The sequence below is a fragment of the Canis lupus genome, chromosome 16 (genome assembly GCF_011100685.1).
Source record: "Canis lupus familiaris isolate Mischka breed German Shepherd chromosome 16, alternate assembly UU_Cfam_GSD_1.0, whole genome shotgun sequence".
NCBI lineage: Eukaryota > Metazoa > Chordata > Mammalia > Carnivora > Canidae > Canis > Canis lupus.
This window is the reverse complement of record NC_049237.1, coordinates 57,279,211-57,292,289: the sequence shown is the minus strand read 5'-3', so window position 1 is coordinate 57,292,289 and position 13,079 is coordinate 57,279,211. Positions and strand designations below refer to the sequence as shown.

The 13,079-nt window shown below is 36.8% G+C and overlaps 1 long non-coding RNA gene across 1 annotated transcript in view; it reads left to right on the top strand.

The window, feature by feature from the left end:
• Positions 1-13,079, top strand: part of LOC119869577 — a 113,174-nt gene that overhangs the window by 14,900 nt on the left and 85,195 nt on the right. The window lies entirely within an intron of this gene.

Below are 13,079 nucleotides of genomic sequence, written 5' to 3'. Positions count from 1 at the left end.
ATTAATTATAGTTATAATTATATTCATTTATATTTCACCAGTGGGATCAGTTTTCCTAGGAGTTATTTTTTAAATAAAAAAACAGAATAGAAAATTCAGGATTTATAACCAAGAAAACTCCAGCCAAAAAGTCCAACTGGTAACTCTTCTGAGGGTTTATGCATATTCCCCATAATAATAATAGTATAGAAAGCGGATCTCAACTTTATAAACAGATTCCAGTGAGAATGACCTTGTATCAAACAAAAAAGGCAGAGAGAGAAAGAATCATGCCTTCTGTGATTTTTCTAGACTAGAAGAGAATATCCATTTACAAACAACACAGTTTACTCATTTGTTTTGCTCCTTCCTCCTTTGGGAGTAGTGTTTTGACGTTAGGAAGAGGTGCTTGTGAAGGTCTGTACCTAATAGGAGCCCTGAGACCAAGGCTGTCTTCCAACAGACATACACTAATGGAAAGATTGCAGTTTGAGTGGATAGTCAGATCCGTGGTATTCAATCTTAACACTGGAAGAATGTGAAACCATATATTTTGACACTAGATGCTTCATCATAGTTAGTCTGACGGGATGGGATGCCTGCCTGAGGAGATAGAGAAGGGATCTCCTCAAGCTTCTCTCTCAGGCCCTCCCACACTGTGGCTGATAGGAAGCATATCTGCAAAAATCTGTTCCTTCTACATAGAAACGCTTACCTCCCAGAGAGACCACCTCTCTACCTCACATATTTGGTAAAACGCAAGAATGGGAAGAAAATACTGCATCTTTAATAGATAAGTTCCACAAGCTTCTGTGATGATTAATTTTTGTGTCAATGGGACTAGGCTATAATTCCCAGATATTTGTTCAAACACCAGTCAAGATATTGCCGTGAAAGTGTTTTGTTGTTTTGGGTTTTTATTTGTTGTGCTGTGAAGGTGTTTTGTTGTTGTTGGGTTTTTGTTTGTTTGTGTTGAGAGAGAGCGTGAGTAGGAGCTGGGGTGGAGCAGAGGCAGAGGGAGAGGGAGAGATGAATCCTAAGCAGGCTCCATGTTCAGCACAGAGCCCAACGTGGGGCTCGATCTCATGACCCTGAGATCATGACCTGAGCCTAAGTCAAGAGTCACATGCTTAACTGACTGAGCCACCCAGGTGCCCCACTGTGCAGGTATTTTATTAGAGATGATTAACATTAGACTCAGTAGACTTGGAACGGACACGCTATCCTCCTTAATGTGCGTGGGCCTCAGCCAACCAGGTGAGGGTCCCAAAGGAAAGAGTGAGGTTCAGTGAAGACGACTTTCTGTCTGCAGATAGCTTTCAGGTCTGAATCGTAGCGTCGCCTCCGTGCCGTGTGTCCGGCCTGCTGGCCTGCCTTGCAGAACCTGGACTTGCAAGCTCCACAGTCGCATGGGCCAGCTCCTAACATAAAAAAATCTCTCAGTCTCCCTAGCACTTGATAGAACTCTATTTCCATCTACATCAATACTGACTGCATTACGTCTCCTCTGAGTGCAATTTACATGTGACTCGAGTTAATTCATCAGGACAGGTGAGGTCTTCCTGCCCTTCAATCGTACTGCGTGGCTGCCGCAGTCAGAGGGGACACTTCTCTTCATCACTGTCATCACAGCTCCTGCTGCTGGGGACCCATCTCCTCGAACGCACGCACCTACAAACGTGACTTGTGCACCGCCTTTTAAGGTTTCTGCCCAGAAAGGACTCAGTCACTTCTGTTCACATTTCATTGGCTGACACATGACATTACACCTCACTTAACTTCAAAGAAGGGTGAGGAGTGCGATTCTATCACAGACCCAGAAGGAAGATAAATTGATTTTTCTTTTTTTTTCCACAAGCGAAAGTAACAAAAGCAGTCTGTGTGCTGCTAAGCACGACATCTGGTTCAGTTCACTTTCTTCACATGAGATACGCTCACCCTGTTCCCCGGGTTTAGAATCTAAATCCTATCATGGCACAGCGTCAAGGTCAAAGTCGAGGGTCTCTGAATGACACACATTTTTCTCACCTGATATTCCACCATCGTTGCTCTTGACAGAGAGAACCTGAATCCCAAAGGAATCTCCCTTGTACTCACACAACCCGCAGCAATAGAACAGGAACAATGTCACCACAATAAATACCGCCTCCCGGAAAGGGGAACGTTGTGAGGCCCACAGATGTTACTGGTCCACAACATTCCTACAGGAGCACAGGGAAGATGCAGAAAGGTGTGAAGCGCATTCTCTGGTTATGCCTGATTCCCATCTGCAGAGGACTAGGGGTCTGCTGTGGGGAGAGGCCTTCCACTTCCATTCTCCCTCTTGGACCTATTTGCATCAGGCAATGGAGAACACGCTCTCCTGGGGCCCGCGCAGGCTCTGCAGGCTGCTTCCCCCCAATAGAACATGGGAAGCCTCTGTGTCACTGGACATACTGCATAGTCAAAAACCATTTTTGAGACCAGGATTTGAGTTTCCCTTAAAACAAATCTTATTTATTTAACTACAGGCAATCTTTACTACAACATTTTTTTTTCAATCTGAGGACTCACTGCCTCCATTTTCTTCCACTTACGAATATGCTTCATGTACACTGTAAATAACAGTGTAAATGGGCACTTTCCCTAAAATGGGCAGAGATTCATTTCCCTGCCCTGATTTCAGAGAAAAACCTGGTATAAGTAAGAGCAATAAACCAGAAGCAATTTTAGTAAAAGGATAAGAAGAAACTAAATGCAGGTCATTAATTCCTTGAAGAAATAACAAATACAAATCCAGTTCAATCATAAAATTCATAAGTACTTTATTCAGAGAACGAGCAGCTGAAGATGTTCAGGAATGCAAAATTTTATGATTTGAGTGAAAAATTATGATTTGAAAAGGAATTTTCTCTGTTTGAATTTTACCTGATAATGGCAAATATGACCATGTCAGAATGACAAAAATATAATTATTTGTAGAATTCCTCGAGAGAGCATGCCTCATTTCTATGTGCAAAATAGATATGAATCCATAAATCTGTTGTCCAGTGAATGTAGATTAACTTACCAAATCACTTCAAAAGGTTTTGGGCTTTTAGGATTCCACTTTATAAAATTATATAATTAGTGGAGCAAATACTCCATAATATTAGAACACTAAGAAACTAATGTTTCTTGTGCCAATATTCTTATATTTGTAAAGAAGCTACTTATTTGGAAGAGGAAGACAAATGTGGCATAAATTCCCCATATTTTTAAGTGAATATCAGAAAAAAAAAAAAACCTTGCCACTGGGATTTAAAGAATAAGCACATATATGTCTGTTTTAATCAGTATTATTCAAATATTAAATGTACAGTTTAATATTTCTTAGATTTTAAGTAACATACAATTTTAGTAAAAAGGTAAAATTGTGCATCACATTCAGATGAAAAGTACATTTACTAACACTCCAGAATTAGAATTCTAAAGATGAAAACTTGACATCTTTTAATTTTAAACTGAAGATATCATAAAATATTATATTAATATAAAAATATTCTATATATATCAATGTAAAAATATGAATGGCAACTAATCTTAATTAAATATTGACTCTAAACATGTGTGCTGTTAAAATATATGCTTATTTAATAAAAATATTGTTAGTACGTGCCAAAAGTTTTTCTAGTAAGGCGAGGTAAACTTTCATTAAATCAAACTTTATACTTGAAATAATCATAGGTTCAGGGGAAATTGCTATAAATAATAAAAAGAGATCCCATTGACCCTGCACCCAGTGACACCAGCAGGTAAGGCTACAGCACCACACCACCATCAGGATACTGAGCGGAGGCCCTCAGGTGCAGACACTTCCAGCAGCTCCAGAATCCCCACTGCCTGGGGGCCTTCTAAAGCCACACTCTCTTCTCTGCCCTCACCCCCACCCCAACACCCATCTGCTATTTCTGCATTTTATCATTTCCAGGTCATGACGTAGGTGAGTTTATACATTATACAACCTCCCTGTGGTGGTGTTTTCCCTGGAGACTCTTCTAAGTTGTTGTTGTGTGTGGGTATTTCATCCATTTCTGTTGCTAGGTATGGTTTCGTGGTATGTCTGTACCAGTGTGTTTAACATTTACCTATAGAAGGACAGGTGGGTTGTTTCCACGTCGGCTTATTAAATATAAATTTGCTGTAAACATTCACAAATGATTTTTTTTTTTTTTTTGGTATGAACAGAAGTGTTCATTTCTCTGGGATAAATTCCCAAGAGTGCAATTGCTGGATCATGCGGTGGCTGCATACTCAGCTTTTGAAGAATCCGCCAAGCCCGTTTCCAGCGTAGCTGCCCCATGTTACATCCCCCTCGGGAGTGTATGCCTGATTCACTTTCCCCACACCTTTACCAGCCTTAGGATGTTGTCATTATTTATTTATTTGTTTATTTTATTTTTAGCCATTCTGATGTGTGGGCAGTGATACCACACTGAAGTTTGAATCTCCATCACCTTAGTGACTAAGCATATTGAAGATCATTTTATGTGCTTATTTACAGTTTCTATGTCCTCTGTTGAAATGGCTCTTTTGCCCATTTTCTAATTTTATTTTGTTAGTTAATTCTTCCTGCTGAGTGTTGAGAGTTATGTATATATTCTGCATACTGGTGTGGTTTGCAAATATTTTCTCCCAGTCGGCAGGCTTGCCTTCTCAACATCCTAAAGGGGTCTTTCATAGAGCAAAAGTTTCAAATTACGCTGATGTCTACTTCATGCATTTTTTTCCCCTTTATGGTTTGTTCTTTTAGTGTCAAGTCTAATGATTCTCTGACTGGCCCTAGATGCTGAAGCTTTTATCTTTTCTCTTTTCCTAAAAGTATTAGAATTTTAAGTCTGAGATCCATTTTGAGTTAATAGCTGCATAAAGTATAGGGTTTAGGTAAAGGTTTCCATCTTGCCTATGGATGTGCAATTGCTCTATTACTGTATTTTCAAAAGGCTGTCCTTCCATTGACTTGTTTCTCTCCCTGGGTCGACAATCAGCTAGGCATAGCTGTTCACATCTACCTGCAAGTTCTCGGTTCTGCTGTGCTACTCTTTGCAAAACTCCCTTTAAGAATTAAAGAAAATATCACATGAAATGTATTTATTAGTTAATTCCCTTTGCTAATTGTGATTTGGAACAAACTGCTATCATATTCCATTCTCACTCTTCCCGGAATAGAGTCAGCCTCTATTGAGCATATGTGAGATCATGTCGATGAGTTATACGCATAGGTTTTACTTGTGGAATGTGGAAAGATTTTGTGTATATCCCTTACAGTCTTGGCTCCTAAAGTCTCTTTGAGAATCTTTCATGCTTTCCCTCTTCCATCTGCCAGCTAAATAAGGAATACTGAATGACAATAAAGGAAAGTGGGGACATAGGACATGAGGGCCATGAGCTTCTGAATGACTCCTGTGCTTCCAATACATGCGCAAAATAAACATTTACTGTCTTAAGATTTGGGGATTGTTTGTAATAGCAGTAGCTCATCCAGACTTTCCTATCCCCTCATTATTAACATCCTGGGATATTCCATCTCTCTATAAAGCATTGCCATAACTCTAAACCATTATTTTACTCAGAGTCAAGCTTTAGTAGTTACTAGGGATGGATAGAGATAAGAAGTCAAAGCCAGTGCCATCCTGTTTGATCTCACTGCCTGACAACCATCAACTCAGGCTACTGACTCTACTTTATCAAGGTGAGCACATTTTGGTTTTGGAGCGACTGGCAAACCCCAACTATACATGCATTATGAGTCGGCCTGGGATTTTTTCTATCAACAAATAAGGAAGTCCGGTTTCCTTCACACCTGCCAGCTTCAGGCATTCCCAAGAGGGAGAAACTGGTTATAAGCCACCTTTTATATTCTCTTCCCAATTCTCACCTTTTATTCTCTTCCTAATTCCTTTGGTTGAAATGCTCTCTTCTATAAAGGATATGACTTTAAAAAAATATGTATAAGGTTCAAACTTCAACATTTTAACTAAATTAGTCAAATTTAGATGATTAAAAAAAGTAAAGGCAATGATTGGTTTACTATGCAATGAAGAAAGGACAAGTTAAATTTAAAATGCCTTATATGATAACTGTCCCTTAAAAAGTTAATAAAGCAGGGACACCTGGGTGGCTCAGCAGTTGAGCATCTGCTTTTGGCTCAGGGCATGATCCCGGGGTCCAGAGATTGAGTTGTGCATTGGGCTGCCTGTAGGGAGCCTGCTTCTCCCTCTGCCTGTGTCTCTGCCTCTCTCTGTGTCTCTCATGAATAAATAAATAAATACATCTTAAATATGTTTATAAAGCAAAATATATAAATGACCTGTTATTTGGTTATCAGTGTTTGGGGAACTTGGCATATTTGACATTCTACTGGCAAAGTCTAAATACAGAGAGTTGAAAACATAATCCCACAGTCACTATGCTAAGTCTTTTTCATTTATGTTAGTTTTCAGTTTCATCCATCTAAAATTTTTAAGGAACTCTTAATAAATGGATCTCTTGTTATTCAGGTAAGCACAGTTTAGACTGCCTTCTAAAACTAGGAGAGATGCATTGTATCCTTCATGTTTTCTTTTTAGATAGCTAATATTTATCTTTTAAAATTCTGTACATAGAAAGCACTACTGCATAAAATGTTTTATAGTATACTATTAGAAATAATATTGATGTATATTTTTAAGTTTTTATTTTAATCAGCTGGTGTTCATTATGACAAGAGCACTCCTTAATCCCCATCACCTATTTAACCCATCCCCCACTCCCTCTCTGGTAGCCATCACTTTGTTTTCTATAGGTAAGAGTCTGTTTCTTGGTTTCTCTCTCTTTCTCTTTTTTCCCCTTTGGTCATTTGTTTTGTTTCTTAAATTCTTCATATACTGTAAAATCATATGACATTTGTATGACATTTGTCTTTCTCTGACTAATTTATTTCACTTAGCATCATACCTTAGCTCTATTTATGTCATTACATAATGACATAAATCTCAAGAATGACCGATATGTTAATTTTTAAAATTATACTAAAATCTTCTTGGAAGTTATCTTTATTCTGTGTACTATTTTCTTTGAAATTCTCTAACAAATATACCTAAAAATAGATTGAAAGATTATATATTAGATTATATTATACTTTAGCATATGCTTATGTATACAGCTACACACAGAGCAACTCACTTTGTGAGAAATCTAGAAACTAGCTGAGTGACTTCTACAAATAAACAAACAAACAAACAAACAACTCACTCACTCACTCAACATCCAAACAAGCAGGAAAGGCTAAGACACAATCTTATCACAAACTGCACCCCCAGCATAGCACCATACAATCAGAGGGAAACCCTGACTCCAGCTTCTTCCCACAGAACAAGGGGTTTGGAGTGCACACTAGCATGCCAGTCTAAAACTGTAACAGGAGACATCACTATGTGATGATAAAGGGGCCAATCCATCCAGAGGATTGAGCACTTATAAATATTTATACACACAGCATCAGAGAACCTCAATAGATAAAGTAAATATTAATAGATCTGAAAGGGAAAATGGACGGTAATACAATACTACTAAGGGACTTCAATACCTCACTTTCAAAAATGGATAGATAATCTAGAGAGAACATCACAAAGGAAACACTGGAATTGAATTGTACTTTAGACCAAATGGACCTAAAAGACATAAATAGGACATTCCATCCAACAGCAGCAAAATACATATTCTTCTTTAGTACCTTTGAAAAATTTCCAGGATAGGTCATATGTTAGGCCACAAACAAGTCTTAATAATTTTAAGAAGACTGATGTCATGCCAATTACCTTTCTAACCACAATGATTTGATACTAGAAATCAATTACTAGAAGAATATTAAAAAATCCACATACATGCAAAAGTTAAATAACATGCATCTGAACAACTAGTAAGTCAAAAAATTAAAATAAAGTGGAAATAAAAAATGCTTGAGACAAATGAAAATAGAAATACAATAAACCCAAATTTACAGGATGCCATAAGCAGTTTGAAGATGGAAGTTTATAGCAATAAATACCTACATTAAGAAAAATGAAAGATCTTAAATAAACAACCTAACTTTATACCTCAAGGAACTAGAAAAGGGAGAAAAAACTAGCCTAACTGAAAGTTATTGGAAGGAAGGGAAAAACACAGAGGAATAAATGAAATGAAACTAAAAGAAATAGAAGAGACCAGTAAAACTAAGATACATTTTTTAAAAGATAAAATTGAAATGCACCAGGTAGACAAGCCAAAATAAAAAGAGAGAAGACTCATAGAAAATCAGAAATGAAAGAGGAGATATTACAACTGACAACAAATAGCAAGGATCATAAGAAAATATCATGAAATGCCATATGCCAACAAATTAGATAACTAAAAATAAGTGGATAAATTTCTAGAAAGAGAAAACCTTAAGGACTCCACCAAAAAACTACTAAAACTGATAAATGAATTCAGTGAAGCCACAGGCTACAAAATCAATGTACAGAAATCCATTGTATTTCTATACACTTTTAAGAACACAATCCCATTTATAATTACACCAATAATAATAAGATTCCTAGAAATAAACTTAACCACGGAGATGAAATATCTGCACTCTGAAAACCATAAAAAATAATAAAATAAATTGAAGATGACACAAAGAAATGGGAAAATATTTCATGCTCATGGATTGGAAGAACAAATATTGTTAAAATGTCAACATAACCCAAAACGATCTACCCATGTGATGCAATTCCTATCAAAATACCAAAAGGGTTTTTCATAGAACTAGAACAAATAATCCTAAAATGTGTGTAGAACCAGAAAAGAACCCCAATATCCAAAGAAATCTTAAAGAAGGAGAGCAAAGCTGAAGACATCAAAATTACTTACTTCACGTTATGCTACAAAGCTGTAGTAAACAAAACAGCTTTGGTACTGGCATAAACACAGACACACAGATCAATGTAACTGGATAGAGAGCCCAGAAATAAATCCACAATTTTATGGTCAATTAATCTTCAACAAAAGAATATGCAATGAGAAAAACACAGTCTCTTCAACAAATGGTGTTAGGAAAACTTGATAGCAATGTGCAAAAGAATGAAATGGGACTGCTTTCTTACAGCATAAACACAAATAAACTCAAAATGGATTAAAGATGTAAATGTGAGACCTGAAGCCATAAACATACTAGGAAAGAATGTGAGCAATAATTTCTTTGATATTGACTGTAGCAATATTTTTCTAGATGTCTCCTGAGGCAAGGGGAAAAATAAAGCAAAAATAAACTTTTGGGACTACATCAAAATAAAAATCTTCTGCACAGAAAAGGAAATAACTAATAAAACTAAAAGACAACCAACTGAATGGCAGAAGATATTTGCAAATGACATATTCAGAAAAGGCATTCAAAATATATAAAGAAGTGTTAAAACTCAACAACAAAACAAATGAATAATCCAATTTAAAAATGGGCAGAAGACATGAATAGACATTTTTCCAAAGATGACATACAGATGGCCAACAGACACATGAAGACACATGCAACATCACCCATCATCAGGGAAATGCAAATAAAAAATACAAGGAGCTACCCCCTCACACCTGTCAAGTGGCTAAGATCAAAACCACAAGAAACAATGGGTGTTGGAAAGAAAAGAAATCTTGCACTGTTGGTAGGAATGCAAACTGGTGCAGGCATTGTGGAAAAGAGTATGGAGGATCCTCAAAAAGCTAAAAATAGAGCTATCCTATCATTCAGTAATTTCACTGCTGGGTATTTACCCAAAAAAGAGAAAAACACTAATTCAAAAGGATATACACATCCCTATATCTAGGGCAGCATTATTGACAATAGCCAAATTATGTTAGAAGTCTAAGTGTCCACTAATAGATGAATTAGACACAGAAGCTGTGGTATGGGTATACAGCGGAATATTATTCAGCCATAAAAAGAGTGAATTCTTGTCCTTTGCGACAACATGGATGTGGCTAGAGAGTATTATTTCAGGTGAAAAAAAAAAGTCAAAAGAAGACAGATACATATGATTTAACACATATGTGGAATTTAAGACAACAAAACAAATGAACAGAAAAAGAAATATAGAGAGACAAACCGACACAGACAACCATAGAGAACAAATGAACAGTTACCAGAGGGGAGGTGGGTAGAGGAATGGATGAAATAGGTGATGGGGATTGAAAACACACTCATCATGATGAGCACTGAGCAATGTATAAAATTATTGAAAACTGTATCATACACTTTAAGCTAATATAATCTTGTATGTTAACTATTCTGGAATTAGTTTTTTTTTTTTTTTAAATCATTAAAAAATTCCTAGAACCATACAAAAACAAAAAACCAGAGTAATTATAATTAAGGAGATTGATCAGTAATCACCCCCTGCCCCCAATGAAAAGTTCAGGGAAAGAGGTCTTTACTGGTGAATTTTGCCAACATTTAAAGACAAATCAATACTAATCCTTCTGAAACTCTTAAAAAGTATAATAGGAGACAATACTCTCAAATTAATTAATTATATGAGGCCTTGTATTACCCTGATGCCAAAACTATACAAGAACACACATACACAAAGAAAATTACATGACAATATCCCTAATGAACATAGATTCAGAAATCCTCAACAAAACACATGCAAATCAAATCAATGGTAAAGGATCAAACACCATGGTCAGGTGGGAATGCCCTGGACACAAGGATGGCCCAACATACACAAGTCAATAAATGTGATTAGATCACATTAAAAAAATTAAGGACAAAAATCATATGATCACCTCTGCAGAAAAAGCATTTGACAGAAATCAACATGCTTTCATGATTAAAAAAAAAATCTCAACAAATGGAGTATAAAAGAACATACTTCAACATAATAAAGTCATATAAGAGGAGCACACAGCTTACATCATATTTAACTTAGAAAAGATAAAAGCTTTTCCCTTAAGATCAAACAACACAAGACAACAAGACAGAGGTGCTCACTTTCACTACTTTTATTTAACATAGTACTGGAAACCCCAGCCATAGCTATCAGGCTTAAAATGTTCCTTAATAATACTAAGTATTTATTTTAGAGATGAATTTAAAGAGAAAAATTCTCTTTTCATTCTGCCTTTAGGTACAAAACAGAGATATCTTTGTTAGAAAAAACAGGCGATCTCAAGTTAGAAAATAGTTAACAGAGTCAGATAGGAAATATAAAATGTAGATAATATAGGATGAACATTAAATTGGTAGCCACACTATGATTATAATTCACAGAATGCTTTTAATAGAGAAAATGGATTTTATTAATAGCAAAAAGCATTTTGAAACTATATTAGATTGTATTTAAGGAATGTCTACATTTCCCTCATTAAATGTTGATGAAATGTCCTAATTTAAAATTTTTCTCTTCTAATATAAACCTATAAACTCTTTTTTGAAGATTTTATTTATTTATTTGAGAGAAAGTGAGAGTATGAGAGAGAGAGAGAGAGAGCATGAGTAGGGAGAAGGGCAGAAGGAGAAGCAGAGTCCCCTCTGAGCAGGGAGTCTGATGTGGGACTCGATCCCAAAGATCATGACTTGAGCTGAAGGCAGATGCTCAGCCGCCTGAGCCACCCAGGTGCCCTGAACCTATAAACTCTTGACACTGTCTTTTATTAAGCTTTCTTGAGGTATAATTGACAAATAAAATAGCAATATATTTAAAGTCTAAATATGACGTTTTGATATACATAGACATTATGAAAAAATTCCTACTATTGATACCTCACATATCTATCTCTTTGTAAAATTTTAACACTTAAGTTCTAATGTCCTAGCAAATTTTAGTCATACAGCACAGTGTTAACAAACAAGGTTACCATACTGTTTTCTGTCGTTACATCTTTTGTAATTCATCATGATCTTTGTCCAAATGCTTGTTGATATATCTAGAATATAACTCCTTAAGGACAGAGAGCAGAGATATTTTTTAAATATTTTATTTATTTATTCATGAGAGACACAGAGAGAGAAAGAAAGAGAGAGAGGCAGAGACACAGGCAGAGGGAGAAGCAGACTCCCTGCAGGGAGCCCGATGTGGGACTCGATCCCGGGATCAGGCCCTGGGCCAAAGGCAGGTGTTAAACCGCTGAGCCACCTGGGCTGCCTGAGAGCAGAGATTTTACGGCATAATGTTAGTACAGTCCTAGAAGGAATGGGTGTGTGTGCGTGTGTATGTAATTTGATTAAATGATTGAATGAGTAGTTGGCACTCAGTTAATATTGGATAAATGAATAGTGCAAAGCAGGCCCCAGGAGGCCAACGGAGAAATAACAGAAAGCATTGGAGGGTTTTGACCTACACACAAAACATCATGTTTAACATGAGACTCACCACATCCATGCCATGGGCTCATCAAACACAAGAGGTTCAGTCTCCCACATGCCAGACAGAGGGATAAATGGTCATCAACGGAGAGCCCCAGTGATTACCAAAAAAATGCAATGATGAATATTCATCACAAAATATTTCATTTTTTAAATTGTATTGATTGACCTAGGATAGGAATTATATTTACATGTATTTCTATCAGTGGTTATCAAACTACAATCCTATATAATAATTTGAAAATTGGTATATCTGTTTAAAAGAAAATCGAAAATAAGTTACTTTGACCGTAGTTCTAGGTTATCCAGGTGATCACTGCCATGGGCTGAAGGCTGTGTCCCCCTAGAACTCATACTTGAATTCCTAATCCTCAATGTGATAGCATTGGCAATGAGGCTTTGGAGAAGTCCTGAGGTCACGAGGATGGCACCCTCATGATGGGATCAGTGCCCTTATAAGAGAGATAGGGATGAGCATGCTTCCTTTCTCTCTCTCTCTCTCCATCATGTGAAGACACCAAGAATAGGACACTTACCAGAGCCTAACCACGCTGACACCCCGATTTCAGACTTCCCAACTCCAGAACTGTGAGATGCAAATGTTTGTTGTTTAAGTCATTCAGTCTTTGGCCTTTGTTATGCGGCTCAAACTAAGACAAGAGAGTATAATGAGGTCCTGTCGCATGATTCCAGTCCCAGGCTTGGTTTTTGTTTGATAGCT